We start from the raw sequence: 20127 nt of genomic DNA on the forward strand, positions 1-20127 counted from the left end.
TTTTCTACCATCCATTTCTAGTGCTTCAGTCCTCTTGAATTTCTTTCTGAACTCCATGAGAACTGAAATACTTATGGATAAGCACTGTTGTAGAACAAAATCGTCTTCCCGAGACATATGACTAGGAATGTTGGTAAATATGTAATATGGAGGACAACTTAAAACAGCTTTGAATTTTACCAACCTAAATGATATTCCAGGCTAATGATGAAGATGGTCAGGAGCTAGCTGACTTGATGGAGTGAATGGGATTCAATGTTGAAATTTCAACAGCTTTCTGGTTACATAATTAGTTTGGTAGTGTGATACTGCAGATCAAATATATATCAATTTATAGGGCAACTTTGATACCTTCAAAATGGGTGCATGCAGATATGGCACTTTCCTCCTTGGCAATGGTTGTATTAGAGATGTTTTGCCATCAGCTCACAAGTTTTTGCAGGCATGAGCAAGCTGCTGCTAGCCCTGAGGGAACTGTCCCTCCACACCAAGTAGCCCTTCCAAGCTTCATCTGATGAGCAGTATGTCTTGAAAAAAAAAACCCCAAAACCAAAAAAACAAAACCCACATTAATTCCATTCAACAACATAGAGTAACAGTGCTGGATAAGCTTTTGGCTTGAGTTGTTGATTTGAGCCAGTGTTTCTGGGTGGCATCATTGGGATGTATATTGGGATGTAACTAGATGTATTGTTGTGACAATGGATGATAGAAAATTTCTCGTCTCTCCCACACATGAAAATTATTAGCCAAACACATCAGAGGTGGTGGAGAGAGGAGACATCCCTCCAATGACTCCTGCGCCGCCCGTGAGGAAGGCTGTCCCTCAGGCTGATCCCGCGGGAGGTTCCAGCTCCCGCCTGGAAATGGCGCCAGCCGGTGAAACCCAGCGCCTTGCGCACACAAGAGCCTCTCTCCCGCCGGGGGACGCTGCTGCGCGTGGTTGCCACGGATTGATCCTGGCTAGAAGAGGCAGGGCGGGTGTTGCGCTCTCTCTCTCCCTCTTCTGGGCAGAGGAGGATGGGTAGATGGAGAAGAGCGGGTCCAGCGCGCCAGACGGGCGGCTGCGCTCCCCCGGTCCTCGAAGGAGCGGGCGCTGGTGCCACGGCCAGCGCGGGGGAAGGAGCCGCGCAAGTGAAGCGCGCATCCTCCATTTTGGCGAAGGGCGGGCGGAGAGTTGGCTCCCGGCGCCTGGCCGGAGCAGTCGTCCCCACCCCGCGGCACTGCCGGGGGTAGCCGGCTCCTTTTCCCGTGGGGAAGCCAGACGGAGGCTGTCCAAATGGACGCCCCGCTGCGCCTCATGTTGGTTCGAATTGGTACCCTCAGCGGCTTCCTACAAAATGGAGGACGCCACCACTACTGCCACCACCACCACCACCACCATCTCCTCCAGGAGCCATATCGGCGGCTGATATGGCGCCCTCCCCCGCGGCAGGCGGGGGCAGCAAGGCGTCCTCGGCTGAGGAGGCGCTGCTCGGCGGGGCAAGCTGCGGGGACGCGGATCAGGCGCCCTCCCTAGGAGACGTGAACTCTCCCTTTTCCCTCTGGGAACGCTTCCATTACCCATGCTCTGTCCACCATGGGAATGACCCCAGGTTCAAAACCGTGGTGAGGGAAAGGAAGGAGAGAAGTGGAGCCCTTCGGAGAAGCACTGCCAGCCCCTATGGCTCGGCGGCGGGGGACGGAGCGGGAGAGGCGAGCCCGCGCCCCACGGCCGGAGCGGTGGCGCCCGCAGGGAGCGAGCGCACGGCCAGGACGGCTAAGCGCACCCTGCCCGCGGCCGGCGGGGCGCAGCCGGCGCGGCGGCACCGAGAACTTCTGCAAGTTGCCGCTGTCAAAGAGCGGCGCGGGGAGCGCCAGCGCAACCTTTGGGTACGGGTAACGAGCCGGTCGGTGGGCAGCGATCCGGGTTCCTCAAACCTGATGGATCAAAGTGGGAAGAACCCCAAGCATGGCCAGGAGGAAGATTGGCAGTTTATAGGGTCAACCGGCTGCGGGCGGCTCTGATGGATGGGCGGCGCACCCACTCGGCTAGCCCAACGCCAGAGCCCGCCCTCTGGGAAAGCCAATGCCAGGGCAGGGAGGCGGATCTCCCCGAGCTCCCTTGGCCCGGTTCCTCCTCCCCTTCGCCAGCAGCTGCGCTTCGCCCGGGACTGGACCGAGTTAGAGTTGAGGCGCCGGAGGAGTAGCGCAGAGTGCGTGCGTCCCCCGCGGGGGCGGGGGGGGGGGGTTCGTGCCCGCGGGCGGTGGGGAGCCGGGTAAGGCGCGGGCATGGGGCGCTGCGCCTCACCGAGGCGGGCTGGCGGGGGGCTGGCGGCGCTTAGCTGCCCCCAGGGCGGGGATGGGAGAGCAACGCCGTGCCTCCCAGCTACCCGGCCGAAGTACCCCGCGGTGTCGCTGCCGCGCCGTCACCTCCAGCGGCGGGGGTGCTGGCGGCATCGGGGGCAATCCCGCGCATAACCATCGCGCCACGGCGGGGGGCGGTGGGGAAAAATGGGGGGCGCCTGGGGGCAGCCCCGAAGGGGGGGGCAGGGGTATTTGGGGGAAGGGCCGGGTCTGCTCTAGCGCCTCCTATTTTAACTCTCTCCCTCCCTTCCCCGCCGGGCCCTCGGCTGTTGTTCTGCCCCTGTGCCTCCCCCACCCACCGCCCTCGCAGCCCCCCCGCGGGTACCTCCCTCCCCTCCCCTCCTCTCCCCTCCCCTGCCCGGCGCTCCGCGGCTCCCCTCCCGTATTGTTCGGCTGGGTCCCTCTAATGGCGGACAGGAGGCGGTAGTGCTGCTGGCCGACTGCAGGGGGGCAAACCCGAGACCAGGGGCAACTGCCGCGCGAGCGGGCGGGGGGCGCGGGCGCTCGCCCGGCGCCGGGGCCGTGCCGCTGAGGGCCCCGCGGCCCCTCCCGGCGCCGGTTCAGGGCGTATAGGGCAAGTTCGCAGGTAACACTCGCTGCTCCCCGCCGTGGGTGCCACCGCTGCCTCTCTACCCCACACTAGCGGTAGGAGTCCCCCGTTGTGGCGGCGCCCCGAGAGGGCTCCTTGTCTGTCCCTCCTTCCTTCAGCGGGGACAAGCTGCGTGGGTGTGCCATGAGGTGTACCCCACCGCCCCCGGCGAGAGCAGTGGATTTGTTTGTTTGTTTGTTTATTTATTTATTTGAAAGATTGGGATTAAAGGGAAGTGGTGAGTGATGCAGGCAGTACCTGCCCTGGCCAGGCGATGGAAACGCTCCTTGAGGGCACTGCCTGATCCTCGCTGCCCCGTGTTAACCCCATGTCTTTCCCTTAGGCTCCAGCCCAGTTTGGTGCAGCCTTGGCAGCGACCAACAAGGAGAGGGAGCTCCATTGTGAGTGCTATTTGTGTATCTGTTTCTGCCTTTGCTAGACCTGCTTACAGCGGGCTTGAACCATTCCCCCAGCCCCATATTCTCCGGGGGCAGGGGTGGAATGAGGTCCCTCTAGGACTGGGTGGGGAAATTCCTGGGTTCAGTAGCCGCTGCCCTGGGGCGAAGCCCCAGTAATGGCTGTGAGGCGGCTCCTCCTCGGAGTGGGCGCTGCTGCTGCAGACATCGCTCCTGCAATACCAACTCCGGCAGGCAGACGACGGGCTGCTGCCGCTGCTCACGTTACCCGGCTCGGGAGGGAGGAGGAGGAGGGCATATTTCGGGTGCCCTCTAGAGTTCTGGAGCGTATGTGAAAATCCGTGACGAGACACCTTCAGCCATCTTGAATTTTTCTCCCCCCCTCCATTGCTCGAATCACGTGTCCCGCGTATCATCTCGAAGCTAAGAAGAGGCATGGGAGGTTTAAAATCACCCAGCAGTTTGTAATGGAGAAGCGCGCTCCATGGTCTTTTTGTGCATTCACACTGGTTCTCTGCACACGCAGATTTGTTGGGGTGGTCTTGTTGGCTTCCTTGGCTGGGCTTCTGAGCCATCTACTTTGTCCCTTCCCCAGGAAGCTGGAGGACACTGGTGAAACCCACAGGTTCCCAATAACGAGTATTTTTGGTGTTTTGTCTGTGTGGGATTTTGAGAGCAGATTTTGATCTCCGTTGGGTGTTAGGTTGGCTAAGGAGAGGCTTGTTGCCAATCCCTGTGGGTAGGACTGGGATGTAACTTGACTCTAGTTTCTGTCCTTGTTAATGTTGGGGCTGTTTTTTAGCAGCGTGGGGCATTCCGAAATCGCCAAGTAGCGCAGCGAAGGAGCGAGTGAGGCTCGGGAGCTGCCGCGGTGGGCCCGGGCGCGGTGCGCGGGCTGTGCCGCCAGAGGCGCCGGCGGGCAGCGCGGCGGCTCCGCTGGGAGCGTGCAGCCCGAGAACAAAACAAAAAGGCAGCGCCTCTCTTGCCTTCTGGGTCCCTCGCTTGGTTACAGCACGGATTCAGGTATTGCGGTCTTCCCCACCACTTGTATCTAGAATTTTCCCCCCCCCGCTCTGTTTCTGTGCCTTGCTGTTTTACGTGGTAGATTTTCCAGATTCGCAGAGCTTGCAACTTTGTCACTTTTTGGTGGCTTACATATACAAAGAATAAGTGGTTCAGTGCAAAGCCTCACTGCTTAGGATGAGGACATCGGATCTGTATTTGTTCTGCACGTCTAAAATTACGAACTGCATCAAAGACTTGTAAGAGTTTACATGGCATGTTATCTTTAATAAAGTCATCTGTTCCAACCCTTGACTTGCTACAGCAGTTTAAAATTTTTAATAGTAATTTTTTAACTCTTATCATATCTTGGATGTAAGGCTACCATCTAATTTTATTTCTGATTCATTCATTATGCATTCCAGTCTAATAGTTGTTCTGTTTTTTCTGATTACCCCTCATGTCAAAAAAAGTTACTTCAAGGAAATACCAAGGCAAGTGATGCTTTGGAAGAAGGGGGACTGTTGTGTACTGGAGCTGGTTTGACAAAAATTATTGCAGCTTTGTGTGGCTGCTTATGAAAAGATGATAATACTACCAAGAACAGCTGTATAGCTAAGATAAACCTTTCAGTAAATGTCTTGCACAAAAGCATCCTGGTAGGTGGCACATTGTCCTCCTCCAGCTGTGATGATGGTGGTAGAGCCTTCTTATGGCATGTGATAGGACCATGCTGTTCTGGGTATTTGCTTAGTGCTACAAGGTCATCTCTAGGAACCAAAATCGTCAGCCATGTTATTTGGTGGTTAAACTAAGTAACTTGTTTTAATAGAAGTCTGTCTTAATTAGAGCAATAAATTCACTTTATTATCTACTAAATTGGCTTTATATTGTTGTTATTAATCCTCTTTGACCTCAAATATATGATTGCATTCTACTGTTGCTTACCCTGTAATAACATGCTAATGGGGATTTGCTTCAGCAAGAATGTCAAAGTGGCAGTGAAAAAATGAAAGCAAGTTTCTTTGTCTTTTATAGAGCTTGTTCAAGTATGTACAGAGGGATATGCTACAAAGCTGGTACAATCTCTTTCAGATTTTTGCTAGGGTTGTTTGGTTTGGGTTTTGGTTTTTTTGGTCCTGCAGAATCATGAGTTGTCTTGTGTTTGAGAAGTTTTTATTTTGGTTTTGAAGACTAAGTGCAGAGTTACTGAAGTTCTGTCACACTGTTTGAGTTTGCATTTAATTGATGTACCCTGCAACAAAAGCAGTATGGGGAGTTCTGTTAAGAACTTGTCTCAAGAATTGTTGCTAATGGAAAATTCACTGTTCATGGAGAACTATTTATTTTTCCATCACAATTAACAGTGAACTCAACCAATTTATGGAAAGGGATTGGAATTTGAAGTTCACAAGAGTTCAAAAGACTACTCAGGTGTCCAGTGTGAGAAGTTAGAGGTAATACTTGCCTCATGAGGGCCTTAAAAGCCCGCTGTGTTGCAGTAGAGTTTTGTGTCCACTGAAATTGTGTTCAGCTCCACAGCTGGAAGTGTTTTCTTTTCAACTTCTTCTTAACTTTGTTTCAGTGATTTAATCTTAGTAGTTGAAGGCTCTTTGTGGCTAACTGGGTTGCTTGCTTACACGTTAAAGTTCAGATGAAGCTTAGCTTGTATTCCATATTTATAGCTTGCCCTATGTGCTGCTGGCAGATATGGCTGGCAGTACATGCCAACTTGATGTATGAACGATTTACTCAATTTAGATGCTACTATTTACATTCTTTATTTTATACCAAGATTTGCAAGTTTGTCAGATAGCGTTTTGTACTTCTAAGAGAAATTTTTGGTGGAAGGAAGAAGTTTGAGACTTCTGGAATGCAGTTGCATGTTATGGCTTCTTCAGTTAGGACTTTCACTATATTGATTTTGATAGCATAGTTTTACAGCAGGATTCCAGCCCCTCCTGTTTGTTGCCCATTCTGTGTGTATTGGTGTAAATGCACTTTACTGGGACTATTCATCCTGCCACCTATTTTGGGAGAGAAGTGCTGATTCATGTGTGTGACGGTTCTCAGGCGTTTCTGTGGTTTCTAATGCACAAACAAGCTTTGCATCTTTGCTATCATGTGAATCTCCATCCCTTACCCCCTACTCAGATGGTTAAGCAGCATTCACTGCTGCTGTGGTTGGCTGGGTTGAATACAATCCCGTGTGTGCCTGTTGGCCCAAGAAGGCCGATGGCATCCTGGCCTGGATCAGCACTGGTGTGGCCAGCAGGAGCAGGGCAATGACCGTCCCCCTGCACTCAGCACTGGTGAGGCCACAGCTCCAATCCTGTGTTCAGTTCTGGGCCCCTCACTGCAAGAAAGACATTGAGGGGCTGGAGCGTGTCCAGAGAAGGGCAACGGAGCTGGGGAAGGGTCTGGAGCACAAGTCCTGTGAGGAGCAGCTGAGGGAGCTGGGGGTGTTCAGCCTGGAGCAAAGGAGGCTCAGGGTGGACCTCATCACTCTCTGCAACTGCCTGAAAGGAGGGTGCAGCTGGATAGGAGTTGGCCTCTTCTCCGGGTTACAAGTGACAGAACAAGATGGCCTCAAGTTGCACCAAGGGAGGTTTAGATTGGATTTTTTTGGAAAATTTTTTCACTGGAAGGGTTGTCAAGAATAGAAACATGATTCCTAGGAAAGTGGTGGAGTTGCCATCCCTGAAAGTAATTAGAAGATGTGTAGGTGTGAAACGTAGGGACATAATTTAGTAGTGAACATGATGATGTCAGTTTAATGGTTGGACTTGATCTTATGTGTGTTTTCCAACCTAAATAGTTCTATGATTTCAATGCCACTTATTTATACTTAAATGATTTTGACAATTGAAAACTTTTCTTTTCCATGAACTTCTAGAAGTTATGAATTTCATATGTATTCTGTGAATCTCAATGCCACTAGAGTTCAATAAGACACACACACACAAAGAGTTTGATTATATGTGTGTATGTATGAGAACATCAGCAGTTGTAGTAGAGGAGATCAGTGACTGTCCTTTATGGACAGGGTCCACTGAGGGTTTCTTGTCCCTTCACCTGAAGTATCTCTTGGACACGACATGTCAATGATGATAGTTGTTTTCTTGCTCTGGATTGCTATCAGAAGAAAATTATTTCAATCAATGGTTATAATATAGATTTTATTAATCCAACATAAGTAAAATCTATAGAGATTGTTAATTTTTGTGTTCAAGTGACAGTTTCTAGCGACAAGATTGCTACCAACATATTTTTTATATGCTCTTGATTCAGAGGGCATTTGTACTTCGTAAGTTTGTTGTCATGCTTAAATTCTTAATTTTTGTCCATGTTTCCTAAATCTTTTGGGATTAGCTTTACCACGACTTCTTTCTCTGCCCCTTTCTCACCATCAGCTATTAAGAGAATAATCTTGTAGGGATAGCAGGGACTCATCACAGAGGTGGGATGCAGAAGCAAGTGTTCAGTGATCTTAGAGTAGCTGCAATACTGGTTTGAAACACTCAGGTGATGTCAGTGCTCTAGCCAGCCATACTGAGAGTCAGTAGCACAAGAGGATTTTGTTTGGGTTTTTTAAGTTTGTCTGAGATGGGACTACTTAATGGTGTTTGCTGTTGTGCAAAACTATGTGTTTGGGTCTCTAAAAAATACAATGTGTAATATGTTACTCTTTATTTAAAAGGTTTATGAACTTTATTGTACAGGTTCTTTAACCCTTACAAGACGATCAGAATCAGCATCATTGTAGCTTCCAAAGGCTGTAATACTGACATTTGTGTACCTAGTTTTGTACAGAAGTCTATTCAGGCATACTCCCTGCTCATCAGTTTTAGCCCCAGCACATGCTAAGCAGAATGTCATCTCAGTTCTACCTTTCCCCCATGGAATAGCTTGTACAGTAGCCATGTATGCTTGGGCACATGCTGCCACTTGGGCACTGATGGGGACAACAGCTGCTTCAATATTTGAATCAGAGCTACTGATGTAACTTCTGCTGGGCTAGATCATTAGGAGAAATCAGTGGCATTATTTGTGTTTGTGTTGGTTTCTACATTTAGTTTCCTCTAATCTTTTGCTGTGAAAGATGGTATTGAAGAAGATAGAAAATCATGCACATAGAATTGTATGGGTCATGGCGAATTTTACTAATTGAGGGCTGCTTGCAACTCACAGTCAGTTCAAGAAGCATGGACATCTTTGTTTTCCTCTTGCAGGCTTTTGTTGGAAGTGTACTGGCATCTTACCTTTCTTTAAGCTCTTCAGTGCAATGCAGCCATACTGAATGTTAAAAAAAGTTAATTCATTTGAGTTAATTCATAATGCAGCTGTGCTTTTTTTTTTCTTTTGCTTTTTGTTTTCCTCTCTCCTTGAAAGTAACCTCGGTGAAAACCTTACTTCTTGGAGTTCCTTTTCCTTAGATCTGTGTAAGATCTTTCCAGCTTGATATTTACTCCTAGTACTACATCAGATTTCTCTAAAAGTCACTTTGTTCATTTCATTCATAAACTCAGCTGTCATGCCTGTATGGATGACCTTCAAGTCTCTCTCTCTTTTCCAGACTTGCTGCCCTCTAAACTAGCTAAATCTCTGTGTGCACTTTTGACTTCTCTTTGTGGACGTCTGACCTTTAGCTGAGGCTACTATTGCAAATGAAAACTCTGTGCTGTTGCTTGTAGACAGTAGTGTCGTGACATCTTTGATTCAAGCTCATAATTAGCCCTGGTTTTAGACAAAGCACACACTCTTCTAACAAAGACTGTAGATTTCTCCCACATATTAAGTGGTGTCTTAACTGTTAATCACCAGTTAGGTGTTTGTTATTCAGTTGTGTTAAAAGATCACAAGAGTACAAGATCATACCTTTGATCTCTGTATCGTGTCGTAACAATTTTTCTTAACAGATGTGATAAGAATGATCCTGCTCTGTTGATATGGACCCAGAATCCTATACCGGAGTGCTTTCCTGGACTTCTCCTTTGACTGTCTGATCTTTTTGCCTTCTGCATTTTATGGTGATAAAACCAACAGGTTTTGCTTATCTTTAATCTAATGTTGGGATTTAACTGTGAATGGTACTATCTGTTTTTTGTTGTTAATGAGATTGTAAGTGCTGTTTAGGAAGTGACATCATGGCAGTTAAACAATTTCATTCATTCTCCTGTGATGCTCCTCATGCTTGGAGAAGTGCTGCATGTGCACTCTTACAGGCAAGCCAGTTGCAACCTGTTAATGCAAAAGAACCTCACTTCAGGAAATAAAACCTACTGAAAACAAACCCCAACCACCACCTTTCCTGTCACCCTGGGACTCAAAACACACCATCCTTAGAGAAAGAACTATTTGTAACCATTGTTTATGGTGGTGCTGTTTCCTTGTATTCTCATTTTTGTCTCTCTCCATCTGTTGCCCCTTATGTTTAGATTGTTTGCTCTTTGAACAGTTTCACTCTGTGTTTGCACAGTGGCTAGCATGATGTGGTCTACAGCTTTGGCTCCTGAGAGTCTGTGATAACAGTTGTGATCTATGGGTGTGGTATTGGTGTCTTTTTTTTCTTTGTGTGTGTGTATGGAAAAGGGAAGAAGACCTAGTGTTCTGTTATACCTGAGATAATGTAGTTTTGTTTGAACAACAATTGTTTGTTAATATGCCAATCTATAAATGTTTAAGAATTCTTATTAAGCTGGCAGAATTTACCAGACATCTTTTGAGTTTATAACTAGTGTTTGCACATATGCATGTTTGGGATTTTGTTTATTATAAAAATTATTAGTAGTAGCAGTAGTTTTTCTTGTAAGGGTGGTTATGTTTTTTGAAAAAAAAATTGTTAATTCAGGAAATGATGTTTTCTTCTGGTTGGTGATGCCTCATTAAGGAAGCCAAGTAGTATCTAGAGAGGCCAGGTAAGAAGTCCTTTGTAATCCATGTAATAAAAGAAGAAATGACAATTTAGAAATGAAAATGGAGAGGACAACAAAGGTGATTTGTTTTTTACCAGAAGCAAAATTTGGATATTTGCCATCGCTGTGGTGTTTGACCATCATTATGTATACTTCTATCCAAAGAATTAACAAAGAGAAATACTGAGATGACTGAAATGGTCTGACTGATATGTGTATAGTATAGTAATGATCTGAACGAAATTCAGCTTTTTTTAGTAATTTAAAAGAGCCATAAAGTTTGGAGAAGCGACACAAGAATTACTTAAGAAGAAGTGGAAAACATGCTTTCTATTAACAGACTTCAGGAACTCAGTCTATTCCTCAAATAAAAGAGAATAGATTAGGCTATGACTTTATCCTAATCTAGGAGAGATTGAGCACCCAATAACATGTTAGATAATTGGGTGTGCTTCCTCCATCTCCCTTTCCAGCTCCAATGTTAAAGGCTGAATTTCTTAGTGTCAGTTATTGCCTAAGCAGTACAAAATCAAACAAGAAACAGTGTGTAGCTATTCAGCAGGTACAAGAACTAGAAGATGGAATAGCTTATTGAGGCATCACTTTTTTCTTTTTAGGCAAAAGTTTATAGAGGATTTGAAAAGCTCCCTGCTAGGAAAGTTAATATGTTTGTTGGTTTTTTTTTTTTTTTTTTTTTTTAAGGCTCAGACTATACTTCCAGTTGCATATGTGGACTCAAAAGACGAAATATTGGCTTAAAACAAATATTACTTTGTATATTTTTCATGGGTTTAAATTTAATGTATATATCCTTGGTTGTATGACCATTTAAACCAAACTAACTTAGGTTTGCCATTGTCCTTTCCTGTTTGTACCAACATCAGCCTTTTTTGGCTTTTTTGATTGTTTTATGTTTTCGATTTTCGGAGTCAATTTAGGTACATGAATCATCACAATGAAATTTGGGGGTAAGCAGCTATGTAGGTGTAGAGTACTTGCTCTTGTCTTTTTGTGTTTCCGCTTTCTACCATCTTAGCTCCCGCGATGGACTGGCTGTTAGAATCCTTAAACAGCTAGGGAGAAAGGGGAAAGGAGTAGGAATTCAAAACCACAGTAGTCCTGTCCAGGACTGGATGTGGTTTGTAGCTGTGGAACTGTGGCCCTAACAAATACGATATGCATCTTATTTAAAAATAAGACTACCTTTTACATTTTAAAGCAGTTGGATAACCTGGAGTCTTGATTGCATAATGTAACTTGTAGCAGCCAGTGCAGCTGTGAAAACCTATCATACGTACTTGCCTTGCTGACCAGATCTATTCTTGCCTTGGATTTCGTTTCCCATCAACCTTACCTCCTATAGAACATGAACGATTTTGTGGCTGTTTTTTTTTTGTTTAGTTTTCTCCCATTTCTTTTCCGATCACATTTTGTTTATGGTGATAAGTTTTTTCTTTCCTTTGTTACACTGTAGCTTCATTGTCTATTTGATCTTAGTCTGGGCAAGATGGGTTTCCCTCCTCCGTATAGCATAATATTAACTCTTTTAAATTCAGTTTTCTTTGTTCTGAATTACTTGATGCATTGAATACTAATCACTGCAAATAAATGGTGTTGAAGAAGCTTGTCCATACCAGGCCCAAAATACTAGGTTGTAAGCCAATACTTGATTATTTCTCAGGGATGAAAAATCTGGTTGAGGCTTTAACTGATGTTAGTTATGCTAAAGGCAATTATAATGGTCTGTCTGCAAACTCGTTCATTAACGGACTTTGGCATGACAGTTTTTCCTCTTTCTAAGCATATGCAGAAATAAAGTATTTTAGAAGCATTAGTCAAAAAGATTTGTGCAGTCAGGCACTGAGAAGTGGTGTGCCATTAGGCATGGTGGATACCAGCTACCCAGTCAGAGCTACTTGTTCATGGGTTATACATATATGAGTGTAGATTAAATGCTAGTTTAAAATAAAAATTTAAAAATCCCAACCAATTAAGAAGAAGTACTAATGAAGAATAATGTTAAAAGTCCATATTGTTAGTTAAAAAGTGTTTTCATTTCCAGAATGTTTGGGAATAGTACAATCTGGGCACTTACAGGATAGAAGACAGCTTTGGCTAGTCCTGGTGAACAGCAAGTTAAACATGAGTAGTGCACCCTAGCAGGATGAATGTAAGCAGCATACTGGACTGAAAGAAGCAAGGTGGTAGCCAGCAGTTTAAAGAAAGTGATTGTTCTGCGCTGTCTTATACTGGGAGACCACATCTACAGTATTTAGTCTGGTTTTGGTTAGACTCTGTCCTAATGAAGATAGGGATATTCTAGAGTAAGCCCAGTGTAAGACCAGAGTGATTGAACACATAACAAAGAAAGAAAAGCTGAGAAAGAGGAGTGTGTTCAGTCTAAAGAGAAGGCTGAAGGGACAGGTTACTGCTGTGTTCAACTGATTAGTGGGAAAATAGAGAGAAGACAAAGCCAAGCTCTTCTCTGAGATACCTTTTGGTACAATGGCAGGTAATAGGCGTAAGTAGCAACAGGGGCAACAGTTGTGAATAGCTAAGATAATCAAACGTTGGGAAATTCTTGCTCTTGAGATTTCTGTTCTTTCTGGTCTCTAGTTGCTTGTTCACATTTGCTTGGTTTATATATGATTGGCTGTACATCCAATTTTTTGTAACTTGACAAATTTGAAAGATGGTGTGCTATTTGTGTATACCAGATTTTTTTTTAAATGCTAACAAAAATTAGGGACTTCATAGATTTGAATTCTCAGTTAATCTTCATTGCTCTGTGTGGAGCAAGAGTAAGGCATATTTTTGAAATGTGTGCTGTGACCCACTGACACCAATGGCCTGTGTTCTATTGCCCAGGCCTGACATCTAAATAAATGTATTGTTCCTGTGTCTGTTTCTGATCTAGTCATTCAGTATTTGTTTTTGCTATTAAGTGTTGCATTTTTTAAAGTTAAGATCCATCAAATGACAACTTGACTCTTTCCATGCTGTATTAATGCCACTTTCTATTTATTTTTCAGGATTTTACATGTCATTTTCCTGCTTTCCAATCTCTAGCATAGTGTTTCTCTACTGTTTCTGTATTCCCTTTCCACTTAGCCATCTTTCATGTCTGTTGCTGTGGCCTAGTGTTGCCTGTTTTCTGGAAACAGACAAATGTTTGGCTATAAGTAATAGATAAGCATTTATTGTATGTCCTTTGTTTTCTGTCTTGCTTCACCTTTCTATTCCATTTATAATAAAGGACATCCTTAAGGAGCATCTTGCTGCTTGAGTAGTAGGTAAAATTTACTGTCTACCACATTACACATAATAGCTTTTAAGGCTAGAAATGGTGCTGTGTTCTTGCTGATCAGTGTGTTTCCAAGATTAAACAGCCATGAAATACATAGAAAGTGTGCGGATAAGGAGGGAGAGACATGTTAGCGTGGCTGCCCTAAAACAGTGTTGGTCAACTGTATGATTTTGATTTGCCATGAATTCTTATGCCAGGTGCTGTTTATTCTTTGATGAGTAGTCTTGAGAATTACTGGTACTTTAGATACCCCTTCATGGAATTAAGTTTGAGGTTGACTCTGTATTTTGATTCTGTTTGTGCACGCAAGGAAGCATTTCTTTGCATTCATTGAGTAGGAAGACTCAAGAAAGAGCCTGTGTTGAGCAAAATTGTTCAAGTATGCCTGGAAGCATCAGTTGGAAAACAGATGTCAGCATTCACAGGTGACAGTGGTGGCTGTAGTTCAGTTAAGATGCTCAGAAGATATCAAAGTTTGAATGCTTTTGGTAAGCTTTAGCTTATTATAGTTATTCTTGTGAATAAAACTAAAATTTATTGACTTGCTTCACAATATTTGACTAAGTAGATCTTGCCCTTTTATTGTTCTTAGTTTCTGTCTCTGCTGGATTACAGGTCTTTTCATATGCTTTTTTGTTGAATTCTCTGAAATCTGCATGACAAACACACTTTTAGTAAGCTAATTTCTTCAATCCATACAATTTCTTTCAAAATCAGAGCAAATAATTAAATTTGAAGCAGCTCCAAACCTACTGGAAAATAAATTCTGAAGTAATGTCTCAAAACTGAAGTAGTGAGATATACCGGGCTTTTGTAATGATGGTACTTAGATGAACAGGTAAATTAGATTTGTGAACATAAACTTAGTATCCTGTTCCTGAAAGCTTTTACCCATGTTCTGAAACACCAGCAATATAAATACATTGATGGGTTTGTGTTAAATATTACTCAGACTCTTTAATTAACTTGTATAGTAATTTAAGACCCTTGTTTTGCTTTGGTGTTGTGAATACTTGCACTTGAGGTTAGCCCAAAATATGCAAGTATTCCTGTTGAACTCATTACCATGATTTGTGGTGATGAGTATAGATGAAATAGTTGAGTCATTGTGGCATTAATGTAATATCTGAGGCTTGCTTAAAACCTCGCTTGCTTTAGATACACAACTCAGTGTGGCCAGTGGATATACATGTTGTAAAATTCAGCCTGTTGCTGTTTGCTGTGTTGTCAGTGGGCACATGCATGTTGGATTGTTTTATGTAGTAGTTGCTGTCAGGGTATAGCATTTCTGTCTGTGGCCATCAGCTTGTCATTATCATTGTCTGCTGAAGTGATCTTTGTGCTGAAGTTCAGAGCTGTGGCACCAACCTTGATATGTTCAGGCACAGCTGTAGTGTTCTTGCACAGAAATTGTTCGTTTGGGGAACTGATTTGTCTGGAAAGGATTCCAGCAGGAAAGTCTCTTTTGTCTGGTTATATGTGTGGTTGCAGAAACAGCTGTGCCACATGATAGCATAGCAATGAGACTGTGGACCTAGTAACTTCAGAAGTGTTAAAACTTTTGTTAGAGATGTAACAGTAAATAAGAGCTACCAGGTATCCAAGGCATATCTGAACATAAAAAGCTAAGGCTGATGGCTGAATACCCCTCAGGAAGGATATAAGGGGGGAAAAAACCCACAAACCAAAACAGTTATGTGGTTGCCTGTTTATATCTGGTGACTCAGAATGGCCCTGCAACTGCTTTGTATCTAACTTGGAGTTATATTCACATAGGTAGGAGTCTCTCCATACACAGTATATATCATTTACTATGCCCAAATTGAGACTGTAGTAGTAGCATGCAGATTCAGCTTAAAGCTGCCTTAAATTACAACTTTTTAAAAATCCTGGGCTACTTGTGTTTTTCTAGCAGTTTTCACTTCTTATATGTGGATATAGTTGAGTTACTAGTTTACTTCAGTTGCAGTGAAAAAGTGCTACTTTTAGATGATTTTAATTTGAGTGATTTAGTTTGTTTTTGGGGTGAACTGTGGCATACATTCAGCCAGCCACTGGGTTGATGGTTCATACCCCGAGAAAGCTGTGATTCGTGGGTTGCATCTAGCTGTGTAGGGAATGAGTGTTCCTGAGCTGTAGCAAGACATTAAGCTAGAGAGCTTCTTGATAGCTGCTTTGCAGATAGTCTGTACTGAGTTTGTGATCATCAGACATAAGGAAAGTCAAGTGATAAGTGTTTTTCTGTAATAAAGAGAGGAACTTTAGAAAGTAGCTGAATTAAGGAATTAATTGATACTATGGTCAAATGAATGTCAGGGTCAGGAAGTGGCCATTAGAACTGGATAGCCTCACAGAACATCAGGACATGTTCAGTAAGTCTCTAACCCTTATACCAAAATGTTGGCACACATCCCTCAGTTGAAGTCAGCTTGACAGCCATAGGCTGAAATTTTGATTTTTTGGGTAAATGGGTAGAGTTTCCGTGAGGCTAGTGATATTTCTTTTGTATGTAAGAAGATTATTATTACTCTCCTTCTCCTAAGTTAGGGTAATTGCTGTACTAGGCAAATAGACAATTGGGTAACTTGTTTGCAACATGGATGTCTAGGAATAGAAGCTTTCCAGTTAAAGCTTGTTTTTTCTGCAGGTGTATTCTGGTTTTCAGGTGGCTGGCCAAGAACCACTTGTTTCCTTTGAACCACTGTGTTTAAGTCATCAATGCATTTATTCCATGTTTGCCCAGTCCCTGTTCGAACTGGTTGGCATTTCTAACCTCTGTAGCTTTCTACAGCAGTGACTCCCAATTTACAAAATGTTTTCATGCACAATAGATTATTAAGACTTCTTAATTATTTAATTTGGCACCTTTTTGTTCTTGCAAAACACTGGGCAACTCTTATCATCTGTAATTTTTTTATTCTTTCAGATTTAGGATCTTCTTGAATTGTTTTTGTTTCAAAGAGAAGCGTTTTCCATGAGTATAAATTGTTCATGTAACTCATCTGTTTTTCCCTTTCTCTGAAAAGTGAGTGATCTGAACATCTCATGATGAGCAAGATGCTGGTGAAGTATGTTTTTTTCATAGTAACAAATGTGCTTTGTTTTATTTGATTTTTTTTTTTTCCTCTTTGGTTGTTGATGATTGAGTAGCTTTGATTTGAAAGAGAGAGAGTTGCAACTGGGATTGTAAATTATGTGTATTCTTTCTTCCCCCCTCCCCCTCGCTCCCTGTTCATTACCTTGGATTTATCACTAGTGTTTTTTCCTGCCGCACTGCTTTACAATCAGTTTATGTTTTCAGCTGCTGTGAATAAGTTTATATGATTAGGAAGCACTCATTTTGGGAGTCACTGTCTCTTTGGCTGACTTACATATGTTGATCTCTGTAATTTTATTTTGGAACCCCTGGGGTAACTTGTCTTTATTGTGGTAACAACAAACAACACATGATATTTTTCTCTTTAAATAATTACAAATCCCCCAGAGAACATCTTCTCAAAATCTTTGTTATAGATAGTTTCCACAGCAGTCTTCACTGAGTACAGTGTTTGAATCCCTTTTGGAAGAGTTTAGTGGGATATACCTGTTTAATCACAGTTGGTCTAAAAGTATGTGAACCTTTCAAATGATTTTGGCAGTAGTCCTGTGAGACAGTACCTTTTCATTGTAAAATTTGTGTTGCTCCCCTCCCGTATGTTTTTTTTTGGTGTATTTATTCAGCTGTAGTTTCTATCAGTTTATTTAGTGATAGAGATAGGACTGCAGTCTGAGTAATTGTTCTTGCCTACTGCTTAAGTAATTGGTTGCAGATACTGAAATAAAAAAAAAAAAAAAATTGCTGACTGCCTTTAGAAATCTTAAGTGACTTCCACAAGGCCCTAGTGATTTGTTCTGAAATCCTCTTGTGTTAGCACTTTGATGCAACATTTTTCCTCTGACCTGACCTGTAGAAAGAGAGCTTAGATGTGATCTTCCCTGATCTTTTCCTTACTGAACATCAGTGCAAAGAATTTATTCTGTGTTTTCTGGTTCAGGCTTCGTGGATGCTCTTTTACTTCAGGAAAATTTTACTGATTGTAAAATTGACAAGAATTGGGATTTTAGACAGTTGCTCTGACATAGGGCAGTAGCCTGTTTCTATCCAAAAGGTGTATGAAATGTATATAAAACATCCCCCCAGTATGATTCCAGCACTTCTGTAGGTCAGACGCTTCCTGCTAGTAGTCTCTGTTGGGTTTTTGGAGTCTTTTTGGGCTGGTTGTATGCATAATATAGTGAGTTTTGTTTATTTATTTATTTATGGCTTTCATGCTTTCAAGCTTTTTGTTCTAGTTGCTCCGCACTGAGGTTGTTCTTTCTGAAGCCAGATGTTAAAGTAATGAGATTTTTTGTATTTTTATTTTTTTATTCCTCTGGGAATTTAAATACGCTTTTCTGGAGTGCTGTCTGGATAATTACACCTTGAAATATGTTGCATGGCTCAAGAATTCACTAGGTGGTTGAAGTTGGTTGTGTTAAAAAAATTTTTCCCATCATTCAGTGATGGGCTGATTTTACTTTCCCCCCTCCCCTAGTTTGCACAACAGTAGTTAAAAGTAGTTAAAACAGCAGTTAAACAGTAGTTAAGAAGTTATGGTGAGTAGTTATCTCACCATAGTGAGATAATGGGAATGAGACTACTTTGCAGTCTCATGCTCATTATCTCACCTATGGTATCACTGGTTGAGTGGAAGTGATTGGTAGTATACCATTAATGGGCTGTTTCTTCTGCTTGGGATGTGCAATTTAAAAGTAGTTCAGTATCTCTTGAGGTAAATAATTTAGTTATGATACTGTGCTTTCCTAGCAGAAAGTAATATTCTTTTCACTGAGGCAAATAAGTCTCTTTCTTTTTGTTCCGATATTTGTGTCTTAGGATACGGTCTCCTAAATTTTGTCTGTTTACGTTTGAAGATGTCTCAGTTATGCATTATTTCCAAAGTAGTCTTTCAAGTTTTTCCTTTTTGTATTTGGGCTTATAGCACTGATAGGGAAACATCTGTACATGCTGGTCCTACTTTGGATGTCTGTTTCCAATGTCCTGTTGTGGTGGAACTGCGGTTTTAACCAGATTTTAGTGACTCCTTTTGACTTTTGTGTTTTTGCTCCAAGTGTACATAACTGACTTGGATCTTCGCCTTCATTCCACATGTTATTAATGGCACTTGGTAAAGGCATTTATATTCCAGTTTCTGCTTTTGTTAAAGCAAAGTTGATTTTTTTTTTTTTTGAGGTACTCATACATCTCATCTGGGTTTCTGCAATTCATGATAACTTTAACTCTCTTATCATTCATCAGTGGAATTGACCCTACAAGTATTGCTTAGCTGTCTTAAGAGCTGTAGTAGCTGTCATCATTCTTAAGAAGTGCCTGCATTTTGTCTCTTATTTCTTCCAGCAATTAAGCCTTGAACAAAGCAATGGGATCGTAATTTATTTCAGCCTGAAGACTTAACAGGTGAGTGATGTAGCTTAAATTAACAGGGACACACAAGGCCTGGTTCAGGAAGGGCTGTTGAATATTGGTAATGCTCCTGTTTCTGTCCAGATGTGATTTTGGTGTCTTATGTACCACTACAAAGCCTTGAGCTTGTTCTTCAGCAGTATTGAACTTGCATTTTCTGCAAACTAGGTCTCACTATTTTGTGGGTTGTTTTCTCGTTGTTGTTGGTTGGTTGGGATTTTTTGTTTGAGGTGTTTGTTGCGTTGTTTTTTTATTACTTGGTTTTGTTGTTGTTGAGTTGGGCGTTTGTTTTGTTAGTTGGTTGGGAGTTTGTTTTGTAAGTTGGTTGGGCGTTTGTTTTGTTGGTTGGGTTTTTTTCTGTTTCAGTTTAGTTTTTTCCCCCCCAAATGTCAGCAATTCATCCAGTGATCAGTCTAATCAAGCTCACGGATTTCTAACAATTGTATTTCTATTGTAAAGCATCTTTTGCTGTTGCTGGTTTTGAGGTGTGAGTTTTTTCCTAGTTTTCCATTCTAAATGGTTTTTTTGGTTGTTTTTTTTTCCTGCTAAGTCACTTTTTTGGGTAGTTTTTTGTTTAGAAATACTGACTGTGACATTGCCTACGTGGTTTTTATGTTTCTCCTCGCTGTTCCTACTTTTAGAAAACAAGCTATCTCATTTTGCACATTTTATGGGTAATTGTTGTTGAGAGGTAGCTATTTGCAGGGAGCTATATGCAGATTTTCTTATGACTTTGCACTAGTAGTTAAACACAAATTTTTACTTTTTTAATATTTAACAGTACAGCTCATTAAAACGTAAGAGCTTTGTGGAAAAAGTAAATAGATTTAGGCAAGAAGATACGTGTTTTGAGTCTTAATTTTGCTACATGCTATGTGCATGTACTGTAATACAGCCCAAGTCTGTCTTTCTGCTAAGGATTTGTGAAAATAGGAATCATAAAGGTTTTGAGTCAGGCCTGGGGTGTAGTCTTGGCATAGTCCCATTTTTTCTCTGCTCACATCTGTTCAAGTATATTTAAACATTTATTAAGAGGTTTATGAGCTTGT

General features: G+C 42.7%; 1 protein-coding gene across 1 annotated transcript in view; it reads left to right on the forward strand.

Moving 5' to 3' along the window:
• Positions 1–1803: 1803 nt before the first annotated feature.
• Positions 1804–20127, forward strand: part of ZMYM2 (zinc finger MYM-type containing 2) — an 87901-nt gene continuing 69577 nt past the window's right edge. Inside the window, exon 1 of the mRNA XM_053969748.1 lies at positions 1804–1872. The gene's annotated coding sequence lies outside the window, so the exon portion shown is untranslated. The remainder of the gene's footprint in view (positions 1873–20127) is intronic.

This window comes from Vidua macroura, chromosome 2, assembly GCF_024509145.1.
Source record: "Vidua macroura isolate BioBank_ID:100142 chromosome 2, ASM2450914v1, whole genome shotgun sequence".
In the NCBI taxonomy this organism is placed as follows: domain Eukaryota; kingdom Metazoa; phylum Chordata; class Aves; order Passeriformes; family Viduidae; genus Vidua; species Vidua macroura.